General features: G+C 46.2%; 1 long non-coding RNA gene across 1 annotated transcript; it reads right to left on the bottom strand.

The window, feature by feature from the left end:
• Positions 1 to 711: 711 nt before the first annotated feature.
• On the bottom strand, positions 712 to 6,782 carry LOC128078788 (uncharacterized). Its single transcript, XR_008205800.1, has 3 exons — positions 6,197 to 6,782; positions 4,458 to 4,567; positions 712 to 841 (listed from the first exon to the last, which is right to left on the bottom strand). It is a non-coding gene; the product is annotated as an uncharacterized LOC128078788 (long non-coding RNA).
• Between the last annotated feature and the right edge of the window lie 7,056 nt (positions 6,783 to 13,838).

Genomic DNA, 13,838 nt, shown 5'->3' with positions numbered 1-13,838 from the left:
AGGGGAAGGCTGGTCCCCTCTGTACACCTGACTCCATCTCTTGGAGACAGAAATGGTCTGAAAAATTGCCTCTGAGTATTTACCTGTCCCTCAGGAGGAAATGTGCCGCTGCTAACAAGAGCAGTGAGAGGGGTGACCAGGCACAGGGCCTCTCACAAGGAAACTCATTTATCTGATCCAAGTGCTTTCCTTCCCTAATTGCGACTTCTTTTCTCGGGAGACGTTTCCTCCTGTCTGTTATTGATTGCTACTGTAATTCCTCTGTAACTGTATTAGTCATGATCTTTGCTTCCAATAAACAGGTAACCACGAATTCCCCATGTTTCTCATGGATCCTGCAGGATCCTGTAAAAGACTTTTTCTTTTGGTCCCGGCAGGGCAGATTACTAATCCCATCAGAAGACACTAGAATTATTATCAGTTTTAAACACAAACGGGAAACAAACCCCCGGATTCCCAAGCATCCTTCCCTTAGGCTGGAGAGAAGTGCTTGTCTCCTTGCCTTGAAATACTAAGAACTACATCACCTCTCATGGCTGTAATGATAACAAACATTGCAACAAATGAGTTGCTGGAAACCTACTTGCCACACTGGAGATCTGAAGGAAAGCACAGCTTCAGTGCACTGTGCCACCTTCCCCAGGGGGTACCTCAAAGCTACTTGCAAAGGGTGATTTGCTTCTACTGACCAGGCATCCCCAAAGTCACACGCTCTTGCTTTTTGTGGTGCATGTTGAGGAAGTGCTTCAGACTGAGATGAGACTCAGAAGAACCACTCCTCCTCAGAGATCTCTGAAGGGAGAAGCAGGATATTGCTTCGTGCCAGGGAATAATCTTCTTCCTAGGAGACGAGGACCAATGAACAGTCTAGATGATCATGGTGACAAGACAGTTCCTAGCCAAAAAGACAAGCTGCAGGTCCAAGTCCCATGCCAATAAACAGGGTCAGACATGGCCCAGCTACCAGCAGGCAGCTCTGAGATCAAATTAGGGAGTCAATCCATGGGAGCTGGGCACAGGTCTGTGCAGAGGAAGGCAGTACCATCAGACCATCAGAATAGCTCAGGGAGCCACTTCTTCCCAACATGCTGACATGCCTTGAGGCAGAGCAGAGCAGCTGCAGCGCTGTGCTCCTCCCAAAGCATCAGTGCAGCAGCATGGAGGCAAAGGCAAACATTCAGAAAGTGATTATACCTTCAGGTAACAGAGGTGCGAAGCTGAGCAAGCACTTGTTTGTCCACTTTCATCACTAAGCATGGGGCTTTCTTAGAGACAAAACAAACTAAACCCAACAGCACAACAGTGGCAGTTATTCCTAACAGCGAGGGGAGATAAATAACCTGCACCAATGGATAGCGTGAAAGCAGAATGCATAGGATAAGAGTGACAGTAGCATTAGAAAGGTTGGAAACAGGCCAAGACAACACCCACATATACCCCTCACTTTCCGGGGGAAGTTCAGCATTCCTGGAGCATCATGGAATGCTCCCATGATAGTTTCCAGCCCCCAGCCAAGAACACACTGCGCAGTAACTGGAGTTGTCCAGTAATCAAAACCAGAAAATGCTTTCAGTTCTGCTGCTGATTTTATCCCTGCAATGGTACTCTTTGACTCTGTGTCAGAACATACAAGCTTACATTCAGAAAGATTTAATTAAAAGCATGCAGTGGCCAGAGATCCTGCTGCCTGGGGGGAGGAGGGGGAGAGGGGAAGAGAAGGAAAAATATATCAAATGGCTTATAAAGAAAGATGCATGTGCACTTCCTAGCAGAGGATACAGTTTTCTGAACCGTACCATTTGGGGAGCTCCCCCTAAACGATGCTTCCTCGAAGGCAAAAAGATAAACAAACCTTGGGGCCAGTGTAAGGGCTGTGCTCTGCAGCTGCAGCAGCCTCTCAGAAGGTCCCGTCTGTATTGCCTTGGCTTGTTCTTCGAGCTCTCTGAGTCCCCACGTAGAAAGAACTGGCTGCAGAGGCATACTTCAGCCATTGCAGAGAGAGACAGGCTCTGCCAGGCACGATATTTTCTGGAGCTAATCTTTTAGAAGTTGAAAATAAAGAAAGAAGTCCCAGAGTTTTGCTTTCAGCAAAACAGTTATGGAAATATTCATTTCCCCGGCATCTCCAAACATAAGGAGTTATCAGACCTGCCAATACCAATACCTGGGAAGAAGTGAGCCTAGCTTTACATTCTGAAAAAAAAACCCAACAGTCAGCACTGCTCTTTTGGATTGGCTTTGCTCAAGAGAAAGCTAACCATGGAGACACACCAACACTTCCCAGTTTAGAGGTTCCTACACGGGCTCAGAGCAGTACCCGTGTCCTCCTGTCCAGCCCTTCCAACCACATGCCAGTTTGTAGCCAGGTGGTCAGGGAAGGAAATAATCACTGAGACTGCAGAACACGTAGAAATAACCTAGGCATCATTTCTACAGAGACTCACTGCCCTCGGGACACTCTAGAAAGCTTTAGTTGTGCTGACACTTCTATTTGGGCACTAGAAACAAAACTCTCTCCAGGTTTAACAGTCCCAGAGTTCTGAGATGAGCCAGCCAGCTCCACAGCAGCTGCCCAGTACAGTCTCCAGCAGAGACTGAGTTGGCACCTAGGTGAGAGCAAGAGCTGGCCAAGAATATATTGCACTTCCCTCCTCAGTCAGCTCACAGCTATTTTTAGCTGAAGATTTTTTTTCAGCTTTAGATGAACTTAGCCCAAACTTCACCAGCTGGGGGGGAAAGCACCCTATTCTCTGAATTAGCTCCACTTCTCTATGCTGAATTTTACTTGTACTTTCTCAAGCGTTTTGCAGCAAGTTGAGAAAGTCAGAGAAAAATGCCTCTTTTACAACTACTTTTCCTCCCCTTGAAATCAAAGGGAACTCTCACAAAGCAAAACCAACGCTCTTCTAAAAGCACAGATTTCTCCCCCTCAGAAGAGAAAAACAAAGATCATGACTCAGATATGGGGCTGTAACTTCCTCCTCCTATTACTCAAAACCTTTGACCTCTAACATTTCTCCATAGGGTGCCATAGGTCTAGCTGATCTCATCACGTTGTGTTGACACCTGAGACTCACTGCAATTTTCACTGCTCAGAGGAGACCTCTACAACTTCCTGAAGGGAGGTTGTGATGAGGAGGGGTTTGGCCTCTTCTCCCAGGCAACAAACAGGACCTGAGGAAACGGCCGCAAGTTGTATCAGAGGAGGTTTGGGTTGGACATGAGGAGAAACTTTTTCTCTCAGAGTGGTCAGGCACTGCAATGGCTGCCCAGGGAGGTGGTGGAATTGCTGTCCCTGGCAGCGTTCAAGAGGCGTCTGGATGAGGAGCTGCGAGATCTGGTTTAGTGCTTGTGGTAGCAGTGGTGATGGGAGGACAGCTGTACTAGATGAACTTGCAGGTTGTTTCCAACCTTGTGATTCTATGATTCTTGGTTGATCTCTATCTATGATCATTTGCTCCCACCTGACAAAGAAGATCCAAACAGCCTCTTTCAAGAGTAGCCAGTTTATTCCCTAGCTCCTACACTCTTAAACTGGTCTTGAGACACGAGATCAGCTAGCCCCACAAAGAGAACTATTCCTCAGAGTCAGTGAGAAAGCCCTCAAGATACAAGCTATTGCAGCTGGAAGGAAAAAGAAAAAAAAGAAGAAAAGAAGTAAACAAACAAACAAACAAAAAACCAGCAGGTGTGAATGGTGGATGCTTATGATAGTACTGCTACCAGAAGAAACTCTTAGCAAGCCATGACCTCAGCACAAAGCCTCTTCAAACACCAACCTCTGTGTTTGGTGTAAGCTACCATTCCACGTTATACAGACATACAGAAGCCTTTAATAAATACAGCTCCTGATTGCTTTTTAGTTTCATGAAGACGTGCTTACTTGCCCATGGTAATATATTGGGAAAAGAGGTTGAGGAGAGGGGAAGAAGGATTGTCTAAAGACAGTGATATCTATTCTAAAGAATGCCAAGCAGCTTGAAAATGACAGGGTTTAGACTTCCAGATTTCAAGAGACCAGCCAGGGCTGTTAATGATCACTTACACTGCATAGAAATGTTCTTGAATTTCCTCTAATGTCCCAAAACCAACTGTTTTGGCTGAGACAGAAAGATACGGTTTCTTCATAGGTTCAAGTGACAGAAAAAAAAGCATTGTATCCCTTGGTAATTGGCGCCAACTGTTAAACATCACCATTAAAAAATAAGCTTAAATTTATCTAACTGTATGCTCACCTATGCTAAGCTTTCATCTGTTTTTCATCCATGCTCAGGCATCACTTCATGCAATGAAATTTATCCCTGCATTTGCAGGCTGACATAGCAAATGATACTCAACAGTTTAGGCCAGGAAGAAAAGGATGCTGCATTCTGCTGCAAGGCTGTGCTGCCATCTGTGACCCTGAGCTTACTTCTAACTGCTCTGTGTTTCAGAAATAAAAATAAATTCAGCCTTACCTGAGGATCTGAACAGAAACTTGAACAGACTTCCCCAGCAGAATGGTGTAATCCAGTGACACTGACATTCTGGAGTCTGGTGTGGGGCACAACAGTCAGCCAGAACCAAGCTGCAGAATGAGAATTGTGAGAACATAAATTAGAGCCATGTGCATAGAGAGGAGAAAAGGAGATCCCAGGTTTCTCTGTGAACTGTAGTCCCCCACTCTATCACATCAAGATAGCTGTGCCATTCACAATCACAGAGGATCACAGCAGCAGCATTGTGCACAAGCTGTCAGTCCACACATAACAACTCCACGGAGGAAGCGGCACCAACTGGCATTATTTTAACACTGGGCTGTAAACTGTGTCAGAAGTGTTTTCTGCACAGGTCAGTCATTCCTCCCATGAGGGCATGAGCATACAGGGTAGAGGTGGGCACACAGAAGATCCCTGCAGCTCCCTACCAGTACTCAAAAGCAGCAGATCCTCAACAGACCCTTGGACACTGGCAGAGAACTGCTCTTGTGTTAGTAAAACAGCCACCAGGCTTTGCTTTCCCGGCCACAGCCTCAAAACAAGCCACATTGACAAGATGAGGCTTGACAAAGAGTCTGTGTGTAGGTGATAAGATCAGGAATTTCTCTTCTCCAGGATTGAGATGTGCACTGGGATGAGACAGAACAAACAGCAAAGGGGTAGGAGCCCCTTTACATTTAACTGCAATGTTGGATCTGATCTAGGACTGCTAGGTTTCTAGCACTGATCCATCATACTGCTTTCTTTCCTCACAGAAAGAAATATGCACCTGGTTTGTGAATCTTGAAGTAAATCATGCCACAGCCTAACAGTGAGCTTGTGGATGCAGGACATGGCCCACGCTGCCAGGACTCTGGCACTGGGCAGCCCCAGGATCCTGCAGCCTAAGCATCACCAAAGCCAGAATCAACATCTCATCACACACAAACCCACACAAAGAAAAGCAAGCTCTATGCACTCCTTAATGAATTGCCTCAGTGTGACACACAGCACGCAGCAGAGCTGCTTCTCATCTGCAGATCAGTGGTGTTTTCCAGTGATGGATATTTGTCTGTGTGGTTTCACAGCCTACCTGAAATAACTTCAACTAATCTGTTTTCCTTGGGTCTGTAGGCAACATCTGGAGGTTTTGTTTTTGTTTTTTTCCTTGAGAGAACTGATATGAAACCTGTATGTTAGAAACAAGCAGCAGGTCTCTCCTCTCTTGTGCTAATTACCTTCTTAATGACCCTCTCACTTTTTAATTCCAGGTACTTCTCAGTGTAGAAATACCCCCAGACAGGATCAAGGCTTGGAGAGCTGGAGCCAGGACAAAGCCAGTCCTGAACTTAAAACTGAGCTCACCACCTAGGAAAATTCCTGCTTTCTGCTGAGCCTGAGACATGCACTTACACATCTCCCAGATCCAGCCGTAAAAGCAGTCAAACCTGCTCTAGTTTGGATTTACAATTATCAAGCACAGGAAAAAGACAGGAATATGACTTCAAATACCCAGTACTGATTTGGCTCAAGTGTTCCCCTTTTCACGCCTCCAGACTTTTTCTCCCCACTCCCCTATCAGCAGCCCTCTCTGCAAGGCAATCATCAAGTAACATTCAACATCTTGTCTAAACGTTAATCACCCCATGTTTTCTAGCCTACCCGGATGGAAAACCTGTCTGACTGCCCAAGCTTCTGCAGGAAACATGATGAGGTGCTAAGAAAATAATTCTGCTTACAAACTTCTGGTAGCTGGATGGAGCTTTTGGCTGGCTGCCAGCTCTCCCTACACGTTGTCTCACCAAGACTCTCCTTTTGCTTCCTGTTCCCTAGGAAGTCTCTGCAAAGAAACCAGGATTAAATATATATTATATGACAGAGTCAGGCCAAGGCACACAGTCTGAATTCCCAGACAAAGCACAAGACAAATCACGGACGAAGAAACATCATGTGGGCTTACATTTAGCATGAGCCCTCTGTGAATGTGACTGGAACAGCTGCACCTTCCAGCCCAGCAGATTCTGTTAAAACACGGCCTGCAGTGCAACAGATCCCAGAGAGGCAGGAGGCATTTAGAAAGAGACTGTAGGGATTTTACATCATCTTGAGTGCCACCAGGACCACTACCTACAAACGGCGCCTGAGGCACCAGTGTAAAATGAATGAGTGCTCTGAGTCCCAGAGCTGCACAGGTGGAGCTGCAGGACTTCAGTACCTTGATTAGGAAAGGAGGAAATAAAACAGAAAAGCAGTCTGAACTGTCCTCCCCCTCGATGCTTAAGACAGGCACCCAGTGGCCCCTAACACCAGCCACAGCACCTGAGGAGCGAGTGATGCTGTCAGTGTAGCTCCAAGTATATTACCTGCTAGAGGTGAGCTGACAGTAGCAGAGTGAAGGAATATGGCCCAGACATGGCTGGTGTTGTATTCTTAGCCTGCCCAATGTAGTTCTATTCTATGGCTCTGATGCAAGACTCTAAACTCTAATTTTTTTCCATAAGATTAACGAATGTAAAGGCTGCTTTCAATTGTGAAGGTTTTGAAGTATTACCATCAGTAAAACACTTGATTGTGAAAATGTTGGGAATTTAAGTTGACCTCAGTCTTTGTAGATTCTGCACCTGCTCAGGAGGAGCATTAGAGTTAAGCTGCTGTGCAGCCACAGCACGACACACAGTGCTGGGAAATCCCACCGAGCCTGGCTGCACTGTCAACCCAGCAGAAAGCTGAAATCTCACAGGAGAGGCAATTCTAGTGATGTTTCCAGGGCAATTTTGGAGAGCTGAGACATTTCTGTACCAAGGCCAAGGCAGACCTGTCTAGTGCCTCCAAAGATGTGGCTAAGTGGAAAGTTTCCTCCAAAACGATGTGTGTGAGACTTCTGAACTTTCATTTACTGACGAAAGCAACACCGCGTTTTCTTTTTTCTCCAGAATGTTGCATTTCTTTTGGTAGTGGACAAAGAAGTGCCTCTCTCCATCATTCATGCACATTTCCACGCTGCTCAGCAGACAAAGCTTGCAAAAGATGAAAAGGAAGAAAGCTTCTGCCACCAGATTCATGATTTTTAATGAAGTATTTTTCACAATTTTCCTGAGCAGGGAACACCAAAGCAATCGACTCCACCTCACATAGCTGACACTTCTTCAAGAAACAACCATCAGCACCATGAGAACATTCACTGTCATACAGTGGGGAGTGGTGAGGTGCAGACAGCAGCTGAATGAGCTCTATTCAAATGCTTTGCTGAACTGGTGTTTAAGTGAGGAAATGCCCAAGGAAGCCTGGAGCCAGAGTGTTTCCTATGAGACAGTGAATCAAGATCTTCCTCTTCCCTGTGACTCAGTGTCACAGGAGGCAAACTGTAGATGACTTCTGGCTGGCTGAAGCCATAGGCATGGTATTAGGAGCAGGCTGGCTGCTCTGAATGCATGCATGAAGCTGGAGCAGAAGCAGGACAGGAGAGCTGCTGGGTAGGCTCTGTGTCATCACAGCTGCATCTGTTTCAAAGGCCAGCTACCATCGGTCATGCTGTGAAGATGTCAAATGGGGTACAGCAGGCACATGTGGCCTCTGCTTTGTGCTTCATGTGTGAAGAGCTGAGGAGGAAAAAAAAAAACCGCAAAAATCAAGACTCACAACAAAGGAAGAGCTAAGAGCTGGAAGAGAAACGCTTTCTGGTCACAAGGAATAAGCAAGGCTTATTCTTGCAGTTGCGTGCTGGAGAAAAGGCTGCAGGATTATCCCTGCTCATGCAATGCACAAATCTCTTGAAAAAATACAGGCTTTCTGCCATCCCATTCACTCTCTTCAGAGGTGTTCTTTCATGCCTGTAGCTCTCCTCGGTCTCTTGACTGATTCTCTTTACCCAGATCCCCTGTTTGCCATACGCAGGAGATGGACAGTGCTGAAAAGTGAAACATCTTCTGAGTTTCTAAGAAGTCTGCGCTCCTCCCTAGTGATTAAATCACCTCAAAAAATAAAACAAAACAAGGCTTCACATAAGAAAAACAAGGGGAAAAAGGAGATCGTATCTAAAACCAGCCAAATATTAGAAAGTAAAGTGACTGCATTCACATATAAAGCAAACCTGTAGATTAATGTGACCACATCAGAGCCTGCAAGGCCTAGTAACTGTTTCTGCATGGGATTATTGCCCACACCCTTCCAGCAAAAGGTACCCACACCTAATGCCATCTTCTTGCTCGCTTATTGGGAGCTCTTGTTTGGAAACTCAAGCCTAGTATACCAGGAACAACTACTTCCAAATACTTCTTTGATGATTATTCACCCAGTTGCAATATTCCATGAGCATCTGTCACTACCAATTAACGAGAAAATACTATTTGCAAAGTAGAGGTGAACAAATGGTACAAAGACAAGTTCACAGTCTGTCTTAAAACAGGTTCCACTGTTGTTTAACATGGCTGAGGCACATATCCAGCCTCTTCCAAAAAGCTTCCAGGGACTGAGACACTACAGCCTGCCCAGGCAATCTACCCATGACTTTGTCCTCCTCAACTACTCTGCAAAGCCACTCCACTCCAAAGTTTCATGCAGCCAATGTTGCATCAGCCATAATAACTTCTCTGAGAGTAGAGAGACGTGATGAAACATCAGAAAGAAAGAGTGCACAAGGAAACTCTGTGATTCCAGTCCATTGCATGCAGTTAGCCCAAAGAAAAGGAAGTGAAACCTCAGGCCTGGTAAGAACTGTGAGAGTCTGGCAACTGATTTAACAGCAGCCTCTACCTGAGCTGCTGCTGTGTCATCTTCAGAATGGAGAGTGCAAAAACTCCTCATCCATGAAGAAAAAGAAATCCATGTTGGATTGACTGTAAGCCATCAACTCTCACTTCAGGGCCACCTTCTGTGAGCAGCGCTCATAAACTTGAACACACACTGGGCTCTCACTTTAGGAGCACCCCATCTGCGACCCACTCAGCTGGCTGGTACATCGTTGTGCAGACGGGAACCAAACTGCTGCCTGCTCTCCACTTCTTCACTCACTGGGGAGGTCTGTTGCAAACTGTAGAAACTCGAGAGATCCTGGGAGGAAATGGCAGCAGGAGGAAATAAACCGCAATGGTTGGTGTAATTTAACAGCTCTCAGAAGAGCCGGTCTTGATTCCACTGCTGCTCTGCACACTGATGTTTCTGGCACGTGCTCACACACATGTTATCTGTACATACTCAGCACAAGAGGATCTCATCTCTGATAGGAAGCTTTGCACAAAAGGATGAACAGCAGCAGCAAAAGCCCTGATTTCCTCCAAAGAGCCCCATCTCTACACAGAAGCAATCACCCCCAGCTCAATGCTGCATGAAGGCACTTTCTGCCTCCCCATGAAATAACCAGCAGAATCTGCACGATAAGTGCTTCCTGCAAGGCCAAGCAGCAGCAGGTCAGCCCAACGTACAGCCCTGACAAGGAAGCATCTAACACTCTCTGCTTATGCACTGGGAAAAGCTAAAGTCACTCCAAAAGGCAGGGAAGAGGTACCATCGTCAGGAAACATAAGGAGGTAGCAAAGACAACCGAGACAACCACGAAAAATCCATATTCATTCTGTTATTCAGGCTCGAGAGCCCAGAAGAGGCCTTTTTTCCTGGTCTGCAGCAGTATGAAACATCCTTCAGATGACAGCAGCACTCGAACATCCTGCAGTGCCTTTCATGCTGTTTGGGGTAACATGGAAGAGGAAGCCCCGTCTGCTTGCAGCCTCCTGCTGCCCAGGGCACCTCCTGCTTCCAGCTGCCACGCTGCTGGTTCCCACTGAGCTACAGGAGAGCTGGGCAATCCGTTTGGTTTCACAGAAAACAGTTCACAGAGAAGGTATTCAAATTCCCAAACAATCTGGCAATTAAGTATGTGGGTTAGAATCCCCCCCCCCCCCCTTTTTTTTTAATAGCCTTTTTAAACCTAACTTGATTTTTTAGTTGATTTTACATGGGGATAATATATTTACAGTTGAACACAAAGAAAATCTGGAGCTAATTCTATCTCCTTTCACAGTTGCCAGCCTGTAAAGAAGGGATTCCTGCATTTTCTACCTGATTTTTTCCATTTGCCCACCAAACCGTGTGACTGTTGCTCCCATCTCAGCCAGGAAGCTGAGGAGCCCAGTCCATAGACTTCACAGTGCTGGGCCAGCTCCAGTTTTTATCAGCCCTATGCCATTTTGACAAGGAGTTGTTAACTGCCTTCTAACCTTACAGAGGAGTCTAAGCCAACTTCCCCTTGCTGAACCAGACAGATCTCTCAGCTCAAACTGGCAAAGGTTTGTTCATCCTGTTGTTGCACCAGCTGCTCTGTGGATTACACTGACTAGTGGAGGGAGAGTGTTACAGCTCCATTCCAGGCAGGCAGGAGATAACTCATCAGCTGCCCTGTGCAGTAACAGGGCATTGATCCCAGGGATTTCAAGGCTCCCCGGGACCAAAACAGCTCTCTGACAGCAACACCCTCACCTGGGCCACTCAGAACTTAGTCTCCTCTGGAGGTGATTTTCCACCAAGATCTGTGCTTTTGCTGCAGCTGGGCGTAAAGAACAATCAAATCTAATTTCTCACCTACTGCTTATTTCCACAAAGGGAAAAGAAATAAAATATAAATAAATATCTGGAACATCTCAGAGTCCTCTTCCCCTTTGTCAACTCTGGCTGAAATCTGCAGATGGGCAGCAATGACACAGGATGCATTTTTCCCTCAAACTAAACTAAGAAGGACAGTGGATATGTGTTCCTACTGACACGTCTGCAAAAGCAACTGACTGAAGTGAAGACAGTAAATAACAGTCCCCTGCCCCCAGCAGTCACATCCCAAACACTTTACTGGGAGACTGAGCTCACATCCTCTGACTCCTAAACCAGCATCGATCCACCTGACCGATCTCTGGATGAAAAGCATGTCAGGCTAAAAGCAGGGTGCTGTTAAGTCTTCCTTACAGTTTCATGTTAAAAAGAGGAAAGCAGCACAAAGTCCCTGTCACAGCTACGAGTCATCACAGCGTTACTTCTGCCCACGACAACTCCACCGACAGGCTGGCAGAAAAGCTAAATAGAGAACTGAATCAAACCTGCGATGTTCCCAAAAGATGTCCTGAAGTGATCTCCTCTTAGCAGTTATTTTTAATGTAGGGTGGACTGTGTCATCCTGGAATGGAGTCAAATGAAAATAAGAGATTTAAAGAACTTCACTTCCTCCCTGCTGTCCCTGCGCTCTGCATCAGTCATCACTTCTCGGTTTGTAAACTCTTAGTGTGATTTGCACAGGGCCAGGCAAATCAGGCTCTTCCATTTACTCCTATCATGTGTTCTGGTATTCTGGTAACAGGCTATCCAACTGCCAATGCCTTCTGTTTTCCAACTCATTTCATTTTCTTTAGTGACTTTCTTTCAGAGAAGCAGATAACCAAAGCCTGAGGTTCACTCCACGTGGATTCCTTCTCTCACTGGTGCCAGCTGTTTCTTTGCAGAAACGCTACTTACGTAGGAAGCAGGTACAAAATCTCTCCCAGTGCTGAATCTAGTTTATTTCCCCGTTTCCGCTCCCTTTTCACCATCAATCAACCCACAAAGCACTGAATGCTGCTCTGCCCAGGGTTCTCCCCCGCTGCCTCCCCTGCCTTTCCTGCCAGTCTCTCCCAAGGGACAGCCAAGGAAACCTGTCCACACCTACACACACTGGTGCTGCGCCTTTGTTTTGGGTACTGACGTCTCTTTGGGGTGGAGGCCACCATTGTTTGAGTTCCCCGATTCCACAATGATTTCTTACAACTGCAGTAAGTTCAGTAAATGAAGGGTGGCAGCTACACCCAACCCATAACATTGTTTTTCCTCTGTTACATGTTAGAAAGGGGTTTTCTTCCTTTTGCCATGGGAAGGCGGCTGAAGTCCAAACGTTGCAGCATTGCCTAGGCAGGAGCCACTAACCCTAACAGGATTTCTGCCAAACACGCGGACTGTCAGGAGGCAGAGCTGGGGCTCCCCAGCCCTGAGCCAGGCAGAGGAGCACATGGAACCATTTGGATTGGAAGACAGAACTGGGCTCCTTCTCCCACATACCAGTGTGTCAGCCCTCGTGAGAGAGGGATGCAGTCGGTGATGGAGCAGCCATCTGTGGTGCTCAAACAAAGGAGACTGACAGCGCCAACAGAAAAGTACAACTGTGCTATGGGAAGCAGCTGCTTTTTCACAAAAATAAAACGACACTCATTCAGCCTGTGAAAGGTATTTCTTGCAGAGAAATTGCATAAGTGCCAGTCTGGAATCCCCATGTTCGTCTCAAGGAGTATCCAGCTCTTCAGGTGCTCTCTGACTTGAAGAGCGCAACCATGCACCAACCCTTGGCATCTGGAAGCACCATATAAAGAAAACAGTAGGAGGCATTACTTCCCCTTGTACAGCATGAATGTTACATGCAGGAAGAAATGAAATATTACAGTCAGAAGTCTTATTTTGCAGAAGCTAATCTCATTTTTCATGTTCAGTGCAACATCAAGCCCGTCCTCTCAAAACTGCACTGTGTCAGTCTTGTAAGTTTGGAGTGAAATGATTCCCAATAGAAAAGTTTCATTGCCCCAGAAAAGAATGAGAGCAGTGTAAAAAACAACAACAAAACAAGTGGTGAAAATTAAAAGGAGGTGGCTTACAAAAATCCCATCTATATATGCAGCTTTTCAGTACCAGGGTGAGGAAATGGGTTTTGCTTTCAAACAAGGACGTGCCAGATCCTTGGCTGAATAAATCAGCACCGACCGGCTCATATCAGTGGCTTGTTGCTGATCCACAGCAACTGAGGGTCTCGCATGCAGTCCTGACAGTATCATGGGAGTTTAAATTAAAATCACTTGAAGATGTTGTTTGGATACTATGCTGTTAAAAACCAAACACACCAAAACAGAACTAAATGAAAATTAATCTGAAACGAGGGAGAGTAAAGGAAATGCCTTTTCAAAGCAACGTGTAATCAGAGGCTAGAAAAAACGACAAGACAATATGATGAAATCCCTTGAAGCATTCTTACTGACTAACTAGTCTCTTCGTTCCAGAACGAGGCCATTGGTGGTGTGAAGATTTCAGGTTTGATGTGTTTCCTCACACCCACTGCGAGCTCATGGTAACTCCTGGAGCCGACAGCACTATGGATACACAGAATTAACCTGCTTGCGAGTTAACCATGACCGTGTTCCCCTTTCACTTGTCCCTTAAAATGTACATGGCCAGGACAGGCCTGAAGCCAGTAGGCCCAGCCCAGCACCTCTCTGCCAGCTCACCCACTGCAACCAGCCAAGAGGAACAGCAGGGTATCCTTCAGCAGCAGGCACAGAAACAGAAAACAGCCTGGGAACCCGCGGCACATCACAGCACGCAGGGGAG

This window comes from Tympanuchus pallidicinctus, unplaced genomic scaffold, assembly GCF_026119805.1.
Source record: "Tympanuchus pallidicinctus isolate F22 unplaced genomic scaffold, pur_lepc_1.0 scaffold17, whole genome shotgun sequence".
Lineage (NCBI taxonomy): Eukaryota > Metazoa > Chordata > Aves > Galliformes > Phasianidae > Tympanuchus > Tympanuchus pallidicinctus.
The sequence above is the reverse complement of the archived record's forward strand: the minus strand, read 5'-3'. Positions and strand labels throughout refer to the sequence as shown.